Raw genomic sequence first — 23,883 nt, 5'->3', positions numbered from 1 at the left:
TTATTCAAGACATCAATAAAGATAGTTTTTTTTTTTAATCACACTGAACTATGCTGGAATTACGGGGAGTAGACTGTGGTCCCTGGGGTCACAAAGAGTCCGGCACGACTGAGCGACTTTCACTTTCACTTTCATCTAACAAACTGGTAAGGGATACCGTGACCGTTTAGATGACTAGAATTAAGTAATGAGAGAAGAAGTTTCCCAAAGCAGTAGATGATTTAACGTCAAACAAGAGCGGCAGATGGTGAGTGCCGTGGGCCTGAGGTCCTTTGAATGAGTCCACGGGAAGCAGATGTCACTGAGGGTTCGGACGGCTGCAAAGTCTTGCAGGCAGATGTAATAGCTGAGCTCACTCTTGGTTTGGGCTTAGGGACTGATGCGGAGTGAGAATTTTTTTTAAAAAAAAAAGCTTTCTAAACTTTCACTGAGAAGGTGAATGAATTCTGGAGGTCTCCTGTATATCACGGTGCCTACAATTAATAATACTACATCGTATACCTGAAATCTGCTAAGAAAGTAGAGCTTAAAAAGGAGTCAGTCTTAAGTGTTTTCACTTCTTCCACACCCGGTAAGCTTGTGAGGTGGTGGGTATATTAATTAATTTGACTGTGGTAATCATTCTACCATGTATATGTATGTCAAATCATCAAGTTTTACCCCTTAAAAATATGCAATTTTATTTGGCAATTATATCTCAGTAAAGCTGGGAGAAAAAGGAATTCAAACGGGAGGATTGTGGGGAGAGTTCTAAGGAGGGATGACCACCACGTGTTCATGAAAAATGAGTTAAACCTGTGATGAGAGCAGAGGACCTGCAACTCTTTATTAAAAACTCACTGCAATTTGTAGACTATCCATGGAACTATATCGTTTCTAAGTACTATGTAGTTTTCCACTATACGCTCAAGATTAAAAACCTACAATGTGAGCTGGAACAATAGTCTTCTGAGAAACTGAAGCTGGGTGGCTGGTACTTAGTGGGGAGAGGTAGTTTGGGGGACTCCTATTAGCCAAAGCTAATGATATGTAAGAGTTGGGACTTAAATAGGCTGAAGCTAAATACAATCCTCTTCTCCGATAGATCTTCAAGCAATTGTAAGTATAAGCAGATGAGCAAGGCAAAGTCCAGGTGGGTGATGCAAGAACTTTAAGGAGTCCTTAAGATTGCTGTGACAAAAATCACACCATAGACTGGCTCCTACATTTTTAAACATACAGAACCTCTCCTCAACATCCCTGCTGAATGAAGGGGTGCTGGGGAAATAGCTGGTAACTGGAATCTAGGACCAGAATAAAGGAGGACGTGTCAGTGACTAACCTCATTTGACTGTTGTGAGATGATTTCCATAAACTGAAGTTTTGCAACCTAATTAATGAGTATTAAAAGCTACTGGCAAAGAAAAATGTTGCCTTTTGTTTTGGTTTGTTTCACAGTTCCATGTAAAGGTGGCTGCCATTCAGTGAACAGATGCCTGTTACATTGCAGGTTCCGCATATGTGCTCTCAGATACTATCTCCAATCCTCCCCCGAATCTCCAAGGCCAGGGCTGTGATTCCCCTCTTACATAGGAAAAGTAGCAAACAGCCTCAGAGAGGTTTAGCAACCAGGATTCCAAACTAGGTGTAGCTCTGGTCTGTACTTTTTCCACTATGCTACTCTGATTCTTCTCTGTTTAAACATTAACTTAAAAACATATTATTACTCTACTAAAATCTCAAAGTAATTTACCCAGAGTCCCCTGACTCCGATTTGTGTTTTGGGGTTGGGTTTTCTTTTTTAATTTAATTACACGTGTGTAAGTCTGGAGACATTTTCACAAGAGAGGCTCAATGCACGCACAGCCTGCACACTATTCCTGCAGTCTAAAGCTGTGCTTTGGGGGAAGGTGCAGGGCCAGGCACCCGGAGTCCCGTGGCCCTTCTGAGTTAAGGACTGATATCTGCACCGGGGCTGCCAGAACCCATGTGTCCCTGCAGACGTCAGTCCTTAACGCAGAAGCTGGCAATGCTTCAAGTCAACGCTTGAAGACTGGAAACGGTACAGAGATTGAGGGATGGGGAGTTCAAAAGCTGCACTGCTATGCAGAATCCCACATTTGAGACTCTTTCTCTTTTGGTCAGGAAACGAATAACCCTCCAGTTTTGAGTTAAAACATGGTGCTTCTCTCCGCAGCCAAGGCAACCCCCCGCTTTGTGGCTCATCAGCCGTGCACTGCAACCTTGGCCCCAGGATCACCCCTGTGCCTGGTGACTGGCACTGGCTGAAAGGGAGGATGATGGCCACGATGCAGTCTGGGTGGACAGAAGGGAGAGGTGCCAGCCGGAGCCCCTCTCTCATCGCCAGCCCCTGTCACTTCATCAGACAAAGCTATTTCTTTGGCTTCCAATGCTTCCATCTTTTTCTTTTTTTTTTTTTTGAGGCTTAAAAAAAAAAACAAAACTCAACAGCATCCTCATTATTTATTAAATACAATTCCCAAATATAAAACCATCAACAGATTGCCTGCCTTTCACCTTGCAACGTTATCCCTTTGTTGCCTCTCTCCACCCCTCAAGAAGATTCAAAGTAAGTTGAACAAACTGTCTCTGTTATCCTTTGCAGTGCACCCATTTGTTCCCTGGAAAATTCCCTTTGTCAGATGCCGGCCAGGGCCGCATCCCAGGCTCGTCCACCCGATCAGCCTCTCCTGTGTGTCAGTACGTGAACCACACCACCTACTCGTCAGTCTTTCTTTCAAGTTTCACTCTTCCATTTCTCGGTTTCTCACTTATGCTCAGCCACTCAGGTGACCCAGTAAATAATCCCTTTTGTTTCTCTTCTCAATCACCTTTTGTCCCAGCAGGAAAACTGGAGGCTGTTATTTGGCCCTTGAACAAGCTTCAGGGTCATGTGGTAGAGCTGGATAAGAACTATGGATTATGAGCCTGCAGGCAAGAGGACTTGTTTCTGGTTCAGCAAGTTGGGACTTTGAGCAAGTCTGTTTGCCTTTCTGAGCCTCGGTTCCCTCTTCTGAAGAAGGGGTGGATGATTGCTCTCTGATGGCTACAATTCATTCGAGAAGTAGCCAATGAGTGCCTGCTTTATGCCTGAGACAGGTGCTGCGGAGACAATGGCGAGAAGAGAGACAAAGTTTGTGCCCTCATGGAGCTTAGGTGTATGGGTATCAGCTGTCAATGAATGACTCACCACATGCATTTAGTGCTATGAAAGGAGGTCACAGAGTGCCACAGGAATTGTCAACAAGAAGTATTGACCCAGTGGGAGCAGAGAAAGGAGATATGCCAGGAGAGGACTCTGAGGAGAGGCAAGGGAGATGGTGCCGAGTTAACTAAGCAAGAAGGAAGAGAGAGACGGGCATTTCAGTTAGAGGAAACGGCAAGTATAAATACCCCCAGGCAGATGGGAGCAAGGTATTCAGGAAGAAATGAATGCAGACCAGCAAGGCTGAGAGAGCCCACACCAAAAAGAGGAGTTCAAGATGAAGCTACAGCAGAACAGGTCACATCGGTGAAGCCTTGGAAACCAAGATCCTGAACCACATGCTAAGTACAACTAGAGAGTTTGGGAGCAGTGGAGGGGATTGAGACTTGATTTTAAAAAGGCCACTCTGACCGAGTGGGAAGAGAATTGACAGGAGGCAGTGGGCAATAAGAAGAGGCAGTCTCTAGGGTTTCCAGGCAAGAGTAGAGTATAGCTTAGAAGAGGGTGAAAGCAGAGGATGGAGAGAAGGAAGCTGTCCTTCCAGTTATCCTGGGAGTGACCTGGACACTTGATCTCTGTTTCAGCCTCACATATGGCTTATCATTTACTCTACTTTGTCTTGGTTATTCATTGCTTTATGTCCCCCACTCTGTTGGAAGTAATTCTAATGTCTTGCTTGTCTTTTCATCCCTTGAAAAACCTAGCCTTACATCTATCTAATAGGTGTATCGTGGGTGTTTGGGTGGAATCTACAGTTTCTCCATGGGCAGCTTTGTGTGTGGGATGACATCCACCCCAGAGACAGAACCAAAGAGCTCTTTGGCTGGCCTGAGTGCCTCTATATATCAGCTAAATTTTCTCTATCCATCCAGAGGAAACAAAGACAGGGGATGAGCTGTGGGAGGAGGAGGAGAAAGGAAGAGAATTTACCCTTTAAAGATCCTATTTTGGAGTCACATCCTTCCTGGCTCCCTCTTCCCCCATGGTAAGCCTGCTCATGGAATTCTCCCATGCACATAGTTGCCTGGCTCTTGCACGTATTGTACAACAGTGGGAGAGAATTCTGGACGGTCAGGATCGTAGCTGAGGCAGATGAAGTCCCCTTGCCTGGTGCTGGGTTAAAGGTTCAGTTCCTTCCAGGCAGCTATTAGGTATTCTCTGAGCTTGGAGGTGCTCCCCTCACAGTTGGGGTCCTGCTATTAGCAATCTGCTGACACTGTCCCCTTTCTCCCCTCCAAGGCTCAGGTACCCTCTTCAGCTCTTTCGTGGCCTTTGGCAGAGCACAATCCTTTCTTATTTGGGTCCCAGTTCTAGCTCTTTGGGGATCTGGCTGAAACCCTTTTCTGAGCTGCCAGTTCTTCAAAAATTAAAGGCCCTGTGTGGGTTCTGTCTTTATGAATTCCATTTTTTTCTAGAGGTCTCCTCTTTTGTACTGCTCCAGGCTTACCTGAATCATTCCCCACGTTCTGGGACTTCAAAACAGTTCATAATGCATTTTCCCTTTCCTTCATCTACTTTGTTAAAGAATGAAAAAAAAAAAAAAAAACGAGAAGAAACTTTAGACATCTTTAATTACCTTTCTTGTCCCTTCAAGCCTACTTCTGCCTCCACCACAATTCTTTTATAGGGCTCTGTAATAGATGATAATGTGCTAAAAACAACATCTATAAGACTCTGGGAAGTCCTTATTGTCTTTGCAATTCATAATCCCCCCACATCCCACCCCCTAAGCACATTTAACCTTAGAAAGTTAAGACCTCTGTCTGCAATCACCCTTCATTCCATATTTATTTTCTGGTGGGAGTGATACATTTCTTTGGTTGATAGTTTTTCAATCTAGAATTAGAAAATATTACAAGTAACCTTAGAGACTACCTGAATTTTTATCCATATTTTTAGTCTATTGTTGAGAAATGTGAAGGCCTGGTGAATCAAGAAGTTAGGCCTAGATCATTTCATTATTTAGAACTAATGACTCAAATTTTTGTCTTTAAAGGCCTAATTCTCTACTCTACGCTTTATAATTCTCTTTAATTCTCTCCTGAAAGTTATATAGCAGGACAAAGACAAGTGTATATCCACAGGGCATTGGATCACTCATCCATCAATCATTCACCAAGTATTTGTTGAACACCTACAAAAGCATGGCAGTATGCTGGTGCATAACTAATAGGCATAAACAGCCTGCTTTAAATGCAAACCAAATATGATTTTAATTTCTGTTAACCACTTATAAATTTTAAGTTCTTTCCTGAGAACTGAAGAAATAAAAATTTTTATAGTTCTCACTGTAGTTTATAGTTCCATAATGTACAGAGTGTCATTTTAGGAAGGACAGGGAGAATGCCATCTATTCATTGTGCTGATTTATGGATTTCTTAAATTTTATGTAAATGTTTTGGTACAAAAAGACATTAACTTTTAGTGTTTGTGAAAAAAAATTGGGAATTAAGGCCATTCTCAGAACAGCTACATGTTTGATAACAGTCTGGGAACATTTAGATTTAGAAGGAAATTATTATAATGTTAATCGTCCCTCAACACTGTGATCAGGTTGGTTGGTTGTTTATTTCACAGGTAGGTTGTTATTGTAACTTGAAAGGAGTGGATTGGATAGCTGAGCTCTATCTGAAATTGCAGTTGACTTCATTTTCATGTAGAAAAACCGAGGTCATTGCTTAGCAGCTTCTTTATTAACTGCTTCCCTTCAGATTTAGCTGTCTGTGGTCATTTTAAATAGCATGCATCGGAGACAAGGACGAGGCATGATAGTAATTGCAAACGTGGAAGCAACTGTCCAACCCACAACTCAGGGTCAAACGGATCTTCATCCATTTGAAGATAAGAACCAAGACGGTGAGGACTCAGGGTTCTCTTCCTCGTTCCTACTCTTTTCCACCGTGTGACCCCGGGAAAGCCGCCCATCCCTGTGGATACGCGCCTTACCTCTCAAACATGGATAAAATCTCCTGCCGCTCCGAGGCGCAGTGTTGTTCTGAGGCTCAAATGATCCCTAATACAAAAGTGCTTTGAAAACCCAAAGACCTTTGGAAGCAGAAGGCGGTTTTACTCTAAAGCTCCTGAATTTTGACCAGTAACAGAAGTGTTTACTTGGCAAAAATTAATATCTCCTCCTTTTGAGTGTGTGTTTGGAGTCTGTGTTCATGTTTTACTTTGTAAACTTTCTGTCGCTTTTCCTTTGGAACTGGCAGGAGATAGACTCACTCAGTGCTGGTGTGAAATAGCAGGCCTCCGTCACTCCTTCAAAGGATGAAGAACAGGAGGGAATTTTATTAGGGAGGCTCGGTCTGATGGATCCATGGACTGCCGTCATCAGCTCCCATTCCCACGGAGTCGTGGGGACCCTTCACAGATGACTGATGTAAATGTCTAAGCCATGTTTACAATGTGTCTCGGTGCTAACTATACCACATGTTTTTTTCTTTTTTTTTGCCAGGGCTATGGAGTCTGTTGTGTCCTGGTAGAAAGGACTGAAAATCCCTTTGTCATGCTGAATTGCGAAGAACATGCTTTTTCACATTCCACTGGTTCATTTAGTAAGAATGTATTGAGTGGGCATCATGTTGGGCCCGAGAGATACAGGCCAGTGTTGTTGGGAAGACAGATGCCGTGGAAAAATTACATCACATGGTGATACCGTTTCAGGCTGAGGTAAGGCTGGAATACTTCCTCCAGACCTGCGTGCCTTAACTGGGCAGCATCAGAGGATATGGGGCCCTGGGGGTGCAGCTGCAAGATGGGGGAGATCCCGATAGCTTGGTCTCTGGCAAAACAAATTTCCACCTCCGTTCTACGCTTCCTCTGGTCGGCATTCAGCAGTGTGACGATAACAGAAGTGGGAAATAAATTTGGGGCTTGTCTGAGGTAAGAGCAAGAAGTTACTTCTCTTAACGTACTTACATGGCAAAAGCATTTAATTAATAAGCAAGATCTTTGTCCTCAACCACCATATTCTAGATAGAGACACAACCGTCAGACAAGGTCGAGATTTCTGACCTGGGCAAGAAGCTGAACTGTTAGGGGCCTGTAATACGCCAAAGGTAGTCGGAATAAATGAGATGCCTGTACACATAAACACCACTATTTTAAAAGTGCAACAAGGAGGTGCTGTCGTGATTAACAAAATACATATCTTCTTAAAAGTTACTAAATTCACTGCACCCTTTTACCATCATGTATTTTCCTTTTGTCTGTGTGATTATTTTATGTCTCTCCCCACTAGACTGTAGGTTCTACTGTCTGTTTTCACACTCCATTAAGTCCCTGAGTACTCCAAGAATGTTTGTTAAATGTTGATTAAGTATATTTTCTCAACCAACAGGCTGAGAAATTACAAAAGTCCTGTGCTGTCCCTTGGAATTTTAAAATGTTAAGAAGTGCCCTCCTTTGGGTTGAGGTGCTGACTCTGAGTGTGGGTCAATAAATGAAGTGTAAATAGTAAAAAAGACTCGGCTTAGAAGGGACACGATACAAAAACTGAAAGCTGATGGGTTAGAGATGAACAATAGAACCTCACCTCTACCTTCATCTCCCACTGTTTTGCTTTAATACTTTCTACATTTCTAAAAATTCTCATACATCTTGCCTCATGTGAGTTTTACAATAACACACGAATAACTGCACGAGAAGGGTGACAGAACGGCTGATGCCTGATTCTTGTCTCTTATAGAGCTGCCGACGTCAGGGCTGCATATGGTCACCCTGCTTATTGAACTCATATGCGGAGTACATCACGAGAAATGCTGGACTGGAGGAAGGAGAAGCTGGAATCAAGATTGCTGGGAAAAATATCAATAACCTCAGATATGCAGGTGACCCCACCCTTATGGCAGAAAGAGAAGAGGAACTAAAGAGCCTCTTGATGAAAGTGAAAGAGGAGAGTGAAAAAGTTGGCTTAAAGCTCAACATTCAGAAAACTAAGATCATGGCATCCGGTCCCATCACTTCATGGCAAATAGATGGAGAAACAGTGGAAACAGTGGCAGACTTTATTTTGGGGGCTCCAAAATCACTGCAGATGGTAACTGCAGCCATGAAATTAAAAGACGCTTGCTCCTTGGAAGAAAAGTTATGACCAACCTAGAGAGTACATTAAAAAGCAGAGACGTTACTTTGCCAACAAAGGTCCGTCTAGTCAAGGCTATGGTTTTTCCAGTAGTCATGTATGGATGTGAGAGCTGGACCACAAAGAAAGCTGAGCACCAAACAATTGATGCTTTTGAACTGTGGTGTTGGAGAAGACTCTTGAGAGTCCCTTGGACTGCAAGGAGATCCAACCAGTCCAACCTAAAGGAGATCAGTCCTGGGTGTTCATTGGAAGGACTGATATTGAAGCTGAAACTCAAATACTTTGGCCACCTCATGCGAAGAGCTGACTCATTTGCAAAAGACTCTGATGCTGGGAAAGATTGAGGGCAGTAGGAGAAGGGGACGACAGAGGACGAGATGGCTGGATGGCATCACCGATTCAATGGACATGAGTTTGAGCAAGCTCCAGGAGTTGGTGAAGGACAAGGAGGCCTGGCGTGCTGCGGTTCATGGGGTTGCAAAGAGTCGGACACAACTGAGCGACTGAACTGAGCTGAACTGATGTTTGAAGGACAAAGCTGGAAGGACTGAAGAGACTGTCCTGTCCTCTAGGTGTGGTTTTACACTAAAGAGAGAATTGCTCAAACACCAAGGTTCCTACAAGGTCATACAGCCAGATAGAGGCAGAAGCAGGGCGAGAATCTCGTCCTACTCAGACATTTTCTGCTTCACTTTGCTCCCTATTTGTTGAGATCAGGTTTATCATCACTCAAATATTTGATTTGAGAGGATGATGTGGTACAACTTAGGGTTTAACTATGGATTCACATTCATAGTTTACATCTTCAATCTTCTGTTTCCATTCACTCTTTCAAAATATACGCCCCTCCAAACTAGCAACAGCTCAGAGAGGCATCCAAAAAATACAACTGTAACCATAAATGATGTTAATGTTTATCTAATTCTACTGAATATCATCATCTTCAAGTCAGCATGTATTTATTCTGTTAAGTCTTTACAAATACGCTACTCACCTTAATAAGAGCAGGTAAATGTGTTCTTTCTTCACCATTCAGGAATTCTTTCTACATAATAATTCCCTTCTGAAGTCAATAGCATTGCCAATTCTGCATTAAGAAAGATAGAGACATAAAACAGTGTTGTAATAAATATCTGGCAAGTCACAGAGACACTATTTTAAAGGAAAATGGTCTCAAGACACGTTACTGCTTTCTACTTGCTGTGGTGGCAGAATTACATGCAGGCACATGGCTAAAGGGACCTCCGTTACACCATTAATGAGATTTATAAGGACACTAACAGGTAGATCTAAGCCTCACTCCATCAGTAGTGATGCAAATTAATTCAATTCTAACTCTTCTACTTGGGGCTGCAAATATTGATACAAATCGTCTGTTATAATAAACACCGACTGTGTGCAAAAGAACACGATGCATACGCTGACACCATGACAAAAGGAAACCACCATCTACAGAGTGAATGGTGTGGTCTCAGTTACACATACAACCTCTAGTGACACATCTGCTCTCATTATTAAAGGAGAAATGTGTACTAACTAGAGACTTTAGGACAGATGGTGAAAATACTTTCCAACAACTTTCAATGCCACTGACCCTTAGTCTCTGTCATCAACCTGAGCAGGACTTGTAAGACCATCTGCTGGGCTCGTAGAAGCGCTGGTCATTTGGCAAAGAGTAAATGAGACTGAAAATGACACTGAAGAACAGCTCAGGCAGGGAGAAATTGGAAAAATACATCAAGGCAGAAAGATTAAGAGCCAACTTATTGGAAAAGACCCCGATGCTGGGAAAAGTGGAGGGCATGAGAAGGGGATGACAGAGGAGGAGATGGTTGGATGGCATCACTGACTCAATGGACATGAGTTTGAGCAAACTCCAGGAGATGGTGAAGGACAGGGAAGCCTGGTGTGCCGGAGTTCAGTGGGGTTAGAGTCAGACACGACTGAACAACAGCAACAAAGGAGATTAAAAAATGACAGTGGATAACAGCTCAGGCATGGAGAAACTGGCAAAATATATCATAGAAGTATGATTAGTTAGTACTCAGTAGATGCATGAAGAGAGAATTCTGGGTCGTCAACGTCGTTGTTTAGTCTCTCAGTCGTATCCAACTCCTGCGACCCCACGGACTGTGGCCCAGCAGGCTCCTCTGTCCATGGGATTTCCCAGGCAAGAACACTGGAGTGGGCTGCCATTACCTTCTCCAGGGGAATTCTAGGGAGGTGGAAGTAAATATGAATCCATGTTATAAAAGTATGTGGCCACAGCACTGAATATTTTAGTGAAATTTGCCACTGAATGAGTTCAGAAATCTAAGAAATTTCTCTCTCTCTGTATATATATTATATATAGTTCTATATGTATAATATATATACTGAATTTTATAGATATATAATTTTTATGAAAGCCTTACTTTATAGTTCTCCTTGGAAGTCCTGCTTGATAAATACTGCCTCATTATTAGGTCTCTGTGGTCCTTAAATATGAAAATTCACTTAGATGAAGATGAACACAGGCCTGATTTTTACTTATTTCCAGTGCCACGTTCAGGTACTGAGGTGTTGTATATGAAATAAACATGGGTAAATTTCATATACTTGTTCTGTTGCACTTTGTGACCTCAGAGAGTTAATATAATCTTGCCAAGCCAGAATAATAAGGAGAATGCACTACATTTTCCAGGCTTACTAAAGAAGCAAGTTCATTAATTACATGCTTTTAAGAATAGCATTTTGTTACAGGGATCAAATTGTTGGACAGCCTCTTTTTCTTTTTTCTGTATTATTTTGCATATAATTGAAGATCCCTATGTTTATTTTTTTATGATGTAATTCATGACTGTCTAAAGCTTTCGTCTGTGTTTTGCCTCTAAGAGCCCAACATTGGATGGCATTTGCGTTTCAAAGGTAGCCACTGGTCATGATGCTGTGTGATCACATTTAAGGAAAGCCACATTGGACTTGCAGACTTGCAAATTAACACTCTCAAGGATTCACTTGATATGTGATTATTTCATATATATGTTGGTGGTTTTTCTGTATGCAACCATTACTTTCTTTCTATTTTATACATTTAAAATCTCTTGCTTTGACATTTCCCTCATGTTTCTACTGAAAATGGGTTGTTCTATCAAATTTTCCTTCAAGGGCATCTTGCTTCAGTGATGAAATCAACTAATACTATGTTCACATGTTCTTCTTAAGAGGGTTTCTGACCCAGGAAAGGCATCTTTCTCCACTTATAACAATATTCCTTGGCATTCTAATTCACAAATACCTGCAAATCAGATGTTTACGAATTTAGCCAAGGTACCTAAAGATTAGAAAGAGATGTGAGAAACTCAAGGATAGCCGCCAGCAAGTTAAATCTTTTTTTAACCTTAGATTTTTCCACACCTAATAATCACCACCATCAGTTTAAATAAATTCAGTTGCAAAACGATATACAAAGAAGTTAACTTTTATGTCTCTCTCCAGAGTTCTCTCAAAGTATGTCCTTTTTAGTTTTAAAAGTATATACATAGTAAACAACAGCAGCAGCTCCAGCTAGAAAAAAACCATGGAAAAGGAATAATGAAATATAGTGAAGGAATTCCAAATCAGTATCAGCTGCTGAACAATCAGGTTCAACTGCTAACAGGTATGCAGAAGTCCTCATGTACAATGTTACCTGTTGTCAATGTGCCTTTGGAGAGGGCTTTTGGTTATAAAATTCCCAGAGCATTTAGGCTATTTAGGGGAAATGCTTGGTGTGTGTGTATGTGTATTCATTTAAGAGAAAGTTTATTTTCTTTATAGATCAAACTTTTATATTGAAAAGAAATTACACGTTCACATCATACAGATCATGGAGTCGTGGGGGATGGAAGGGGGTGGGAGTACTCACAACCTGTGGTCCCTGGACCCGCGCGCTTGCCCTGAGAGCAATAAACTTTTCAAAGTGCACATAGCTTCTTTTCTTTGGCATTAATTCTTGGGTGAGATTTCAAAGCTTTCATCAGTTTTTCTAAAAAAAAAAAAAAATTCTCCTCCAGTGTTAAACTGGAGTGGTCCAAAAACACATTATGAACAGTAAAAGTCAATCAGCTCTGTGTTAGAATCTGCATATTATCTGACTTTTCTGAACATGTTTCTTCATTTATAAAATGAAGACAGTGACACTGACATCATTAGACTATGTAACTATTTAAAGCAGCAATTTTTCCCAACTTCAGTGTGCCTGTTAGCCACTTGGTAGCTTGCCAAAATGAGCACTGAGTAGGCCTGGGGTAGCATGTGAAATTCTGCATGTCTAGGAAGCTCCCAGGTAACGTTGACGCTGCTGGCTGCATAGCACATTTTAAATGGTAAAGGGTTTTCAAGCACTGGTTCTTAAATTTGACTGCCCATTGGAATCACCTGGGAAGTTAAAAATATACTAGTATCTGGGCCCCACCCCAAAGTTTCTGACTTAAGTAGCATTCAGTACAAAGGTCTGTATAGTCAAAGCTGTGGTTTTTCCAGTAGTCATGTATGGATGTGGGAGTTGGACCATAAAGAAGTCTGAGTGTTGAAGAATTGATGCTTTCAGGAGAGTCCCTTAAGGAGATCGAACCAGTCTATCCTAAAGGAAATCAACCCTGAACATTCATTAGAAGGACTGATGCTCAAGCTGAAGCTCCAATATTTTGGCCACCTGATGCGAAAAGCCAACTTATTGCAGAAGACCCTGATGCTGGGAATGACTGAGGGCAGGAGGAGAAGGGGACGACAGAGGATGAGACGGTTGGATGGCATCACCGACTCGATGGACCTGGGTTTGAGCAAACTCTGGGAGACGGTGAAGGGTAGGTGATCCTGGCATGCTGCAGTCCATGAGGACACAAAGTATAGGACGCAGCGATGAAACAACAACAGCCTGGGCATCAGGATTGTTTTTAAAGCCTCCATATGAATGTGACCAGATGCAGTCATGAAATTAAAAGACGCTTGCTCCTTGGAAGAAAAGTTATGACTAACCTAGAGTGTACATTAAAAAGCAGAGACACTACTTTGCCCACGAAGTCCATCTAGTCAAAGCTATGGTTTTCCCAGTGGTCATATATGGATGTGAGAGTTGGACCATAAAGAAAACTGAGTGCCGAAGAATTGATGCTTTTGAACTATGGTGTTGGAGAAGACTCTTGAGAGTCCCTTGGACTGCAACGACATCCAACCAGTCCATCCTAAAGGAGATCAGTCCTGAATATTCATTGGAAGGACTGACCCTGAAGCTGAAACTCCAATACTTTGGCCACCTGATGCGAAGGGCTGTCTCATTAAAAAAGACCCTGATGCTGGGAAGGATTGGGGGCGGGAGGAGAAGGGGATGACAGAGGATGAGATGGCTGGATGGCATCACCGACTCGATGGACATGGGTTTGGGTGGACTCCGGGAGTTGGTGATGGACAGGGAGGCCTGGTGTGCTGCGGTTCATGGGGTCGCAAAGAGTCGGACACGACCGAGCGACTGAACTGACCTGTGAACGTGAAGTGCTCTGAATGTGAGATTTGAAGGAGCAGTGATTTTAAAGCACAGTACCTGAAACATGTCACATGCTCTGCAATCGCTAGTTTCCTTATAAGACGCCTCAATTACTGGGGTGGGGTAATGGAAATAAAGGACAGGCTAATCTATTCTGCCCAACGGTAGAAGAACTGAAAAACTGCTAACGATGAGGGAAGTTCAGTCTCATTTTACAACAGACTGGCTGTAAGACCAGAGGTGTGGTTTCTTATTGTTCCTCTGTTTCCTGTATTTAAACAACTGGAAGGAAAGGGGTCATTATGCTTTAACTTCACATATTTGGTTGGAGAATTAATGTCTGTAAAATACTTTGAGACTCATGGATAACAGGATATTCGAGATACTTAAAATATATGGCGGAAAGGATGGATACTCTAAAAATGTTCAGTTATAGGTTCAAAACAAGGACAGATAGTTTTGGGACAATAGAGAGAAATGTGGTGGTGAGGGGGATGTTGACCCTGGCATGCTTTCTTTAGAAGTCTGGAGAAATGACGCAGGACATATGTTGATTCATTTTCCTGGCCTTGAGACTTTCTAAAGGATTTCTTTTCTAGCGGGAGCCTAACATTTCAAACCAATATCGAGGTTTTCGAAGGCTTCTTCCCCAAGCACAGGTTGCAGCAGCTACCCGTGACGAAGCTGTTACTATCACCAAGCCTTGCCAGAAAGAACCCCCAGCCTTTCATAGCGACCTTTTGGGAGTGTGTTAACCAAATGCTTTTAGATTTGTAAGTGTTGATCTCATTTATGAGTGTCCAGATTCCTTGAGTGTGTTTCTTGCCATGACTGTAAAACATCAAATATTTGGAAAGGCCTTTTATTGAGGCGGGGTCCAACGTGGTGCATGTAAAAGGGAGTGAACTCCTCTGTGCACTGGCCTCAAGCAGATGGAATGTAAAGATAGGGATGCCAGGCCAGACGTCTTCTATTACCCCATCCAGATCAAGTCTCCACTTGACTTCACCCTGCTCGCAGCCCTGGAGGCCGATCTGCCTGGCATCCATGAGTTGCTCCCCATCGTCTTCTGCCGGGGGCTTGGATCTGGTCAATGGGGTGCCCCCGCAGAAGACCCAGGGAGGGAGGAGACAAAAGGGCAGTTTTGATTCCTCTAGTCCCCTGATTGTTCCCTTGGGTTGACTTCACACCTTGACTAAAAGTCATAGCTTCTCTTAGGGTGGTCTTCTCCAAAGGGCTCTTTCCTTCTTGGTTCTGTTCTATTTCTCTTTAAATTTATGATAGTAAAAGTCATGTGTTATTGGATCCAGGGCCCTAGGCAATTGCTTATAGTTTCTTTCACTCTGCCTGTGATTTTGTAGAGTCCTCTGTTTACAAAGGGTTTTACCCTCCTTGCATTATTCTGATTTGGCACAAATAGAAATACAGTGAGAGAAGGGCCCTTATCTCTCTCATTTGCTAGTGTGTATTCATTGGTATTTCCTGACTGAACAAATGAATAAATATTTGAGCCTCTTTTTCATTGGCTGCATCTGTATGTTTGCCTTAAAGGTACCGATTAGTTATCAGGGGAGTGGCTTTGTCCTTGTGGTGAAGTTTGTCTAAGGATTAAGGCCCTACATAGAGCTTTTCTGTGTTCCTTTTGCTTATGTTTATTTTTAGAGTTCTTAAAAGTTGTATGGGATTTTGAAAATATGATATAGGCATTGTGCTGAAACAAGTACTTGTTTTTAACATTCCTCTCGCATACCTAATTGAGTAGGTTACCCTCAGACCCAAGCAGAGTCTGCAGCACAAGTCTGCTAAGCCCTGTTCAGTAAGTAGGAAGGCTACATCTCTGGAAACCCATTCTTCTTAGCTGCCCTCCTAGCGTCTGTACCTCTACTTCTCTTCTCCTTTAGCAATAAAAGTGGCATTCATATTCTGAGATCATGATTGGCATGCCTCAATTCCCCATTTAAAAAAAAAAAGTCACGTTTTCTTCGGTGTTCAGTTTGAGCCTCTACTTATTCAAAGGGGAAATTCAAATGTTCCTTAGTAACTCTCTTTCCAGACTTTTCTTTGGAGCAGCTTAAGCAAGTTTCTGAGTCAGGGCTCCTGCCAAGGAGCACTCATGCACTCTTGGGCCAGGCCTCTGTGGCCGCCACGTTAGACAGCCCCTTCCCCACTCTCACCTCCTTGCCACTGTCACTGCTAGAAAATTCTATCCACATTGCGAGAACCTGTTCTTGGATTGTTCTGACATTTGCATATAAACCTCATGTTGTGGGCCGGATGGGGTGCCAACCCCCCACCAAACCCATACAGGGAAGCCCTAAACCCAGCAGCTCAGAAGGTGCTTGTGTTTGAAGAAAGGACCAGTGAAGAGGTAGTTAAGGTAAAATGATTTCATACGCGTGGTTTCTAAGCCAATATGACTCGTATCCGTATAAGAAGGGGTTACTGGGACACAGACGTACACAGCGGAAGACCACGTGAAGACAAAGGGTGAAGGTGGATATCTAAAAGTCAAGGACAGAGGCCTCAGGGGAAACCAAACCAGCTCACACATTGATCTTGGATTTCTAGCTATAAGAACAGTGAAGAAATAAATTTCTATCGTTTAAGCCACCCGTGTGTGGTTCTTGGTTATGGTAGCCTTAGCATATGAATGCATCTGGTGTTTCTGGGCCTCCATGATCATGAAGGCCCATCTTCGTCAATTCACCAAGACTTAGACGGTGCCTTCAGGATTAAAGATGTGTACCATGCTCCTCTTAGGCAGCCAACGCCAGGACTCGAGGGCTACAGTTCTACTGACCCGCCACTTCAGCCAGGTAAATGAATTTTACAAGGCACTCACAAGGGCTTTTAGCATTAGACATCTGTCGTGCCTGTTTCTGACGTGCTCTTGGTTGTTAGGGTGAGAACACAGAACTAACTACTCAAGTTCAAGACGCCAGTGGGGCTAAAACTTGGATGTACCCTCTTGAAGACAAAGGCTGAATTCACAAAGCAGCTCCTTGCAGCGGCCATCACTAGTACTACTGAGTCTCTTTTCCTTAGAATCCAGATCCCAACACAGGAAGTTCGTCACCGGGACTGAGGCCTGCCTTATTTTCTGCCTAGGATTTACCATCACCCGTGACGACCAACAGGGTGAGTGTGTATCCACTTTCTTAGAAGGAATCTCCCGCCTACCGAGGTACGATCGTTTGATGTTGGTATACTTCCCAAGGGTTTCCAGGTGGTTCAGTAGGTAAAGAATCTGCCTGCATTGCAGGAGACGCAGGTTCGATCCCTGTGTTGGGGAGATCTCCTGGAGAAGGGCGTGGCAACCCACTCCAGTATTCTTGCCTGGAGAATCCCACGGATAGAGGAGCCTGGTGGGCTACAGTCCATGGGGTTGTAAAGAGTCGGACACGACTGAGCGACTGAGCAGCAACACGTGCGTGCTTCCCGAGGTCTGTACCTTTTCACAGGTTTTAACTTCCTTATGAAGTCCACGGTGACAAAACACGACATCTTTCATTTTGTCCTTAGGAAGAAAATTTCATAATTTCAACTTTTTAAACCTAATTCTTTTAACGGACTCCCATTTAATTAAAGAAAATGTTCAGTTATTCTATCTTTGAATGCTACTTCTCTACCATGATCTCCCTTATTCTGTGGAACTTCCACCAGATGACTGTTTAGGTTCTCTGTTTATGCTCCATAGACATCGATTGCCCTTTCTCTTGCTTTGTCACATTTAGGGTGAATTCCTCACCATTATTTTCTAATTCACTGCTTTTTTTTTTAGCTTTCTAGTCTAGATTACAGCCAATCTATTGAATTTATCCTTTTAATAACTATAATTTTTATTTCAAGGAATTTTTGTTTTTTGTGTGTGTCCTTTTGTTCCTTTTCATAATTTCTTGGTTTTTAATTTTTTTTATTTTTATGGAGCTTGTTCCTTTATCTCTTTGGGATTCCTAAAATATCTCTATTTAAAATTATTTTCAGATTATTATTTTAATTTGGTATTGAGTAAATCCATCTTACAACTGGTGAGTTAATTGGCTGACTTTTTTGATATTATTTTTTGCTCTGTGTTTGCAGTTTTGGTGTTCAGGCTCATTCTGAAAGAGAGGTTCATCTCCCTACTTCTCTCTGGATATACCTATCCCTGTACAGCAATTTTGTGATTGAATCCAACCAGGTTCCTAGGAACCCACTTCCTCCAGCAATGTAGTACTAGGGCTAGGACACACTCAGTGGCTGACTAATGGGCAGCTTGACGTGGAGCCTCTGAAGCTGTGTTGGCATCACTCTGCCTCCATAGGCATTCCATTAAATTGCTAGGGCTGCCATAACAGAGAACAAGGTGACTTAAACAACAGAAACTTCATTTCCTTAGAGTTTTGGAGGCTGACAGTGCAAGATCAAGGTGTCAGCAGGACTGACTTTCTGAAGACCTCTCCTCTTGACTTGTAGATGGTCATCATCTCCAAATGTCTTCACATGATGGTCTTATCTCTGTGATTGTTCTTGTCCTAATCTCTTATAAAGACAACAATCATGTTGAACTGGGCAGACACCAATGATCTCATTCAACTTTAATTAAGTCTTAAAAAAATTCTATCTCCAAACATATTCTGAGGTCCTGGGGGTTAGCTCGTCAGCATATAAATTCTGGGAGAATACATGTTAGTGCATAATAGGCAGGGCATTTTATATAAGCAATAACCTCAGAAAATATTCAACTGCAGCTCTTTTTAGTTCCTTTCTTCAGCATGGAAAACCTACATTGGCTCTGTTTTCAAGCAGAGAGACAGGCTTTAGTCCCCACATACATATAGACTCAGTCCCGTTATCCTGCAGGTACTGAGTTCCTGGTTGCTCCTGCCTGTTTCTAGACACACTACCCAGCTCAACTGCTCTCTGCCCCACTGACTTCTCTCTCTGTGCATAGAGATGACTTCCCTGTGCATAGAGATGACTTCTCCATAGAGATGACTGCCTTATTTTGAGCACAGTTGTAACTTTCATCTTTCTCTTATTATATTTTATCTATCATTTTCATATGTTTGGATTGCAGATGAGAGTTATTAATGTATATTTAATAACACAATTATAAGGAAGTTCCAAAAAATATTTTTTGAAGAGAAAAATAAATTTTTTGTTGATATCAAACTTTCACAGGAAGTACAAATATGATCATTTGATCGAGTCTGTGATTAGAATTATATCAGACATTTCACCAAACTAACATGATTACTAATAAATATAGTAGGTTAATTAACTGGAATCCAACAATGTTCTTTCAAATATACATCCAGCTTGTCTAAATATATAGTAATACAAATTAAAAATTTTCAAGCGTAGCCCAACTTTTAAACATTACATAATGTAGTCAGTTATTTTACAATTTGATTAACTGGGCACAAATAATTTTTGAAAGTTTGAATTATTTATGCTAATAGAGGGGGCATTTACAAGGGTAATGTAAGAATGGTAAATTACAAATAATTTATATTTTGTTTGGCCCTATATTTCTGTACTCTAATTTAATCCAGGTGTTTGATGTGCTGGGAGTTTATACTATTTCCATTCAAATGATAAAAACACATTCTGAATATCTGATTTGGAAAGTTCCCCAGCTTCCCATCTTGTTTTATCACTTGCCAAAATCTTTCCTATTACTGATTCCATGCTCGAGAGAGATGTTGGATGGTTCTGACTGATTCACATCTGGAGCTCACCTTATCTCTTTCTAAGCTCATCCATGGACTGACTCACATCTCCCTTAAGGAGCATATTGGCAGGTAATGATGTGTTTTGTCTTCCATGGTTTTATGCAATGTCTGACCCTAGGAGGGAGGAAAGAAATGTTCTAAAATCCTGGAGAGGTTATATGTAGACTAACTCAACAGAAGTGAGAGCTTGTATATCCTCTGTGAATAATCCACAAAGGGGCAAATTCATTCATAGATTTGACTGTTATATTGCTGAGAGTTTACTATGATGCTTTTGACAAAGACTTCAAATTATTATCAACCTACTCCAGTTTACCTGAACAATGAAAACAAAAAGACAAGCGAATAAAATCATACACTGAACCACTCTGGTGACTATAAACGTTACACAACCTTCGACATGATTTGACATCTTCTGCTCACAAACCACTGATAGGCATTTGCTTGCACACAGAAGAGTGACTCTACTTACTGTCTCAAACTACACAACCTCTGACCTTGATCTACAAAAATTTATAAATATAGTGTGTGTGTGTGTGTGTGTGTGTGTGTGCTCAGTCACTCAGCTGTGTCCGACTCTTTGCGACCCCATGGATTGTAGGAAATACAGTTTACTTTCTTACCAATGCATATAGAGATCATCCCACTTGCCAGAATTACTCCAGGTGCTGAGATACAACAGCGAATAGGACCAGATTCCAGTCTGGGAGGTGCTCAGACTTTGGTATTCATGTTTTTCCAGTTGAAACACGACCAAACATTGGATCCATTAATAAAAGAGCAACCTATGCAATACTTTTCAAAAAAAAAAAAAAAGTTTATCCAGTGCTTTGAGATCTAAATTTCTGAATTTCAGTTTCCTTATGCATATGAACAAAAACCGATGAGAAAATGTTGAAAAGGAAAATGAGTTTCAACTTTTCTAATGTAAAATAACTACTTTTTTTCATAACTTGTTTTATTATTCAACACTTTGCCAATAATTTACCATAATAAAAATGTGCTATAAAAGCAGTTCACATGGAAATTGGCTTCTGAAGTTAAAAATGCACAGCCAAGTTTAAGAATGGGCTGACCAAAGTTTGCATGGAAATTTTTGTGGTTCTGAAATTGTGTATGTGAATTCAAAACTCACCTGCAATTAATAATACTTTAGGATATTATGTATGCAAAAATTTCTGACAAATATATGGCTTTGGCATCCCAAACTTTCTCCAAATATTTAAAATTAAGCTTTAATTCAGTGTTTTTCAAACTCTGAGATTTTTTAGTCTTCTGCTTGAGGATCACTTGACTATGTTACCAGGTTTTCTGACCCAGAATCTTCACAGCAGTACTGAATCCCAGACTTTACATTTGAAATAAACTGTGTAGGTGATTGTAATACATACTAAAGTTTAGACCTCCTGTCTTAACCTTATCATGTCTGAAGACAATTAGTTGCTTTTAAAAACTGTCTTCTGGCTTATATTATTAATACTGTCTTATTAATTTTAAAAAAGTTAAATTCATTTTAGGCAACGGACAAACACCAAAGAAAATATGCATTATTGCAGGTTCCTTTACATCCTGAAGGATAGTTCACATGATGTGAAAAATGGCTGCCTAACCTCTTCTAGGTTTTTCCAAGGCTGATTAAATCTAATAGTTCAATTTGGCAAATATGCTTTTGTAAACTAATAGTGGAATTAAGGTTTAAAAACATAGCACTATTTTCCTTTGACTTGTATAATAAAAAGGGAAAGGATCTTTATTATATACATTTAGCTATAGTGATTAAGGTTATAACTCATCTGTTTTTAGTCAATTACATTCCTTTGTAACCCAAATAAATCTGGGAGCCCCAGGTAGCCCAATTTACACAGAGAATTATATTCAATGAAAAGTGTACAGCTAACAAATATAATGAAAAATTAATTCCAAGGACTTCCCTAGTGGTCCAGTGGTTAAGACTCAGTGCCTCCACTGCAGCGTGGATTTGACCCCAGTCAGGGAACTAAGACCATGCACGCCACGCAGTGCAGCCCAGACAAGAAAAGCAAAACAAACAAAAAGCCCAGAGAACAAAAAGACGCAAACAAAAAACCTTGAAATGATTCCAGTGTCTACCTACCTCCTTCATATCACATAGAAGAGGTCCTTTGATTAGGTTTCGAAAAATTCTTCCTACACCCTCTAGTCCTTTGGCTACCCTGAATAGTTCTTGAACATCCCACACCATAAACTGGAAATTCCCTTTCCATGTCCAGCCTAGCTAGCCTTATCCTCTCTCTGCCTATTGTTTAGCTAGATCCTCTCTATTATTTAGACAGACACCGTCTCTGCGCATGCCCTTCTTTTTCTCTTCACTTGCATTTCACTCCCTAATCTCGTGATTACTGTAAGTCAGAAGTTCTGAGAACTGGATTGACAGATGCTCTCTATTACTCACTTCTAATGGGAATAATTAGGAACCGACTGAAAATATGATTGCACACCTGGAAGCTCTGATGGTGGTTGTAGATTTTAAAATCCCATTTCAATCAATATGCTCTGAATATTATTGTTACCAAGTGAAACTTCAGCTGTGCGAGTTCCATGAAATAAAAAATATTTTCATTTTTGTAATTTTGGCACCTAGTATGTGATATAAAATCTTATGGTCTACAATTACAATATCTACTATGAAATATGATATATAATTAAAACTGGCATGCTACACAGTATATATTCATTGCTGATTCCAGACCACAGCAAAAACATTTTCATGTTAATGTTGGTACATTCACAGTTAAATGTGATTTAAACCCTATGGTACCATATATGGACCTCAGATTTTTTGCCACAGGGAAATTTTTATTACATGTTTTGTCTTCAATTTACTTTAATAACACTTAATAATAATACATTGTATTTATGTAACACCTTTTATCCAATGATCCCAAGCACAATATAAACTTTAATTCTTAAAACTCTGGAAGATCAGTATTTTTAAACTCATTAAAATTTTTAATAAAAATATAAATGCATACTATGGCTGAAGCTAACATATTAAATGGCTTGCTTAGCTAGAGAACAGAAGCTTTATAGCTTTTCCTCCTGGATTTTGAAATTCAGTGTTTATTACAAGTGAAACAAAGGTGTTTTTTTTTTTTTCCTGATTTCAAGGTAATATATATTCATTGTAAAAAAGTCTGAAAAGTAGTTAAAAATATGAAGAATATAAAAATTGGTCACAATCCTACAGTATAGTTGTAAGCATGCAATATTTGATATATTTTCTATAAATCTTTACATGCTTATACACAAATATATTTGATTATTACTAAGTATATGTTTTTTTCCAGCTAATATTACATTTAAAGCATTTTCTAACATTTTAAAAGATTTTTGAAAATAATTATTTTTCAGTGATTACCTAATAAACACTAGGTTATTTTGGATATTTAGGTTATTCCAGATCTCCAAGATTATGTAATCTGTAATGACCATTTCTATGCAAAGCATCTTTATCTTCCCCTCTGTTTATTTCCTTAGGATAGATTTTGAAAGTGGAGTCACTATGTTAAATGGCATTAAAAAACTTAAGCTGTCTACTAATATATGTGCTTAGAAATTAGTTTCCAAAAGATATTATTGTTTTACTAAACTATTTGTTCAATCTTTATTTACAAAGTTAAAACTGGGTTTAAAATCTCCAATAAAATCAACCGAAACTGAAAAAAGAAAAAGAAAATAACATCATAGTAATTAAGAGCATCAGCTTTGGTGTTAGTCATTCTAGGTTTGAATTTTACCTATGTGATTCTAGACCAAACATTTTCTGAGTCTCAATTCCACATCTGTAAATTTAGAGAGTTTTAAACTTTAAGCTTAAAGTTGTAAGTTGTAAGCTTTAAGTGAAATGAGATAAATAAAATAATCAGAACAACTTCTGGAAATTTCTCAGTGGTTAAATGTGTCATCCATTTCCATGCTTTAAAATGTATTCGGATGCTGACAAATCACAATAATACAGCCCTGTTTTCTGACTTGTATATTCATTTCTTTATTTGACATTTTCATTTAGATGTATCATAGGCACCCCAGTCATAAAGCTCCTCAAACAGTAATATTTGGTATATTTTCTGCAAGTTTTGTTTACATGCACATATAATTTGTCTCACAAAATTATATCATTATTATATGTATTTTTCAAAGTTCTCCAGAGAAACAGACAAATCTATGTGTCTATATCTAGAGAAAAGAGAAAAGGGGATTTTTAAAAAGTTGGTCCATTTGATCGTGGGGGCTTCGCTAGTCCACTATTTGAGGGGCAGTTTGGCAGACCAGAGACTCAGGGAAGCATTAATGTTGCAGGTGGAGTCTGGAGGCAGAATTCTCTCTTCCT

General features: G+C 40.4%; 1 long non-coding RNA gene across 1 annotated transcript in view; it reads right to left on the bottom strand.

Moving 5' to 3' along the window:
* Nucleotides 1-6,638: 6,638 nt before the first annotated feature.
* The window catches only part of LOC145511729 (uncharacterized), a 187,238-nt gene continuing 169,993 nt past the window's right edge, over nt 6,639-23,883 (bottom strand). Inside the window, exon 5 of the long non-coding RNA XR_014058111.1 lies at nt 6,639-9,381. This is a non-coding gene — a long non-coding RNA (uncharacterized LOC145511729). The remainder of the gene's footprint in view (nt 9,382-23,883) is intronic.

The sequence above is a fragment of the Giraffa tippelskirchi genome, chromosome 6, assembly GCF_054371585.1.
Source record: "Giraffa tippelskirchi isolate mGirTip1 chromosome 6, T2T-mGirTip1v1.2.pri, whole genome shotgun sequence".
Lineage (NCBI taxonomy): Eukaryota > Metazoa > Chordata > Mammalia > Artiodactyla > Giraffidae > Giraffa > Giraffa tippelskirchi.
The sequence above is the reverse complement of the archived record's forward strand: the minus strand, read 5'-3'. Positions and strand labels throughout refer to the sequence as shown.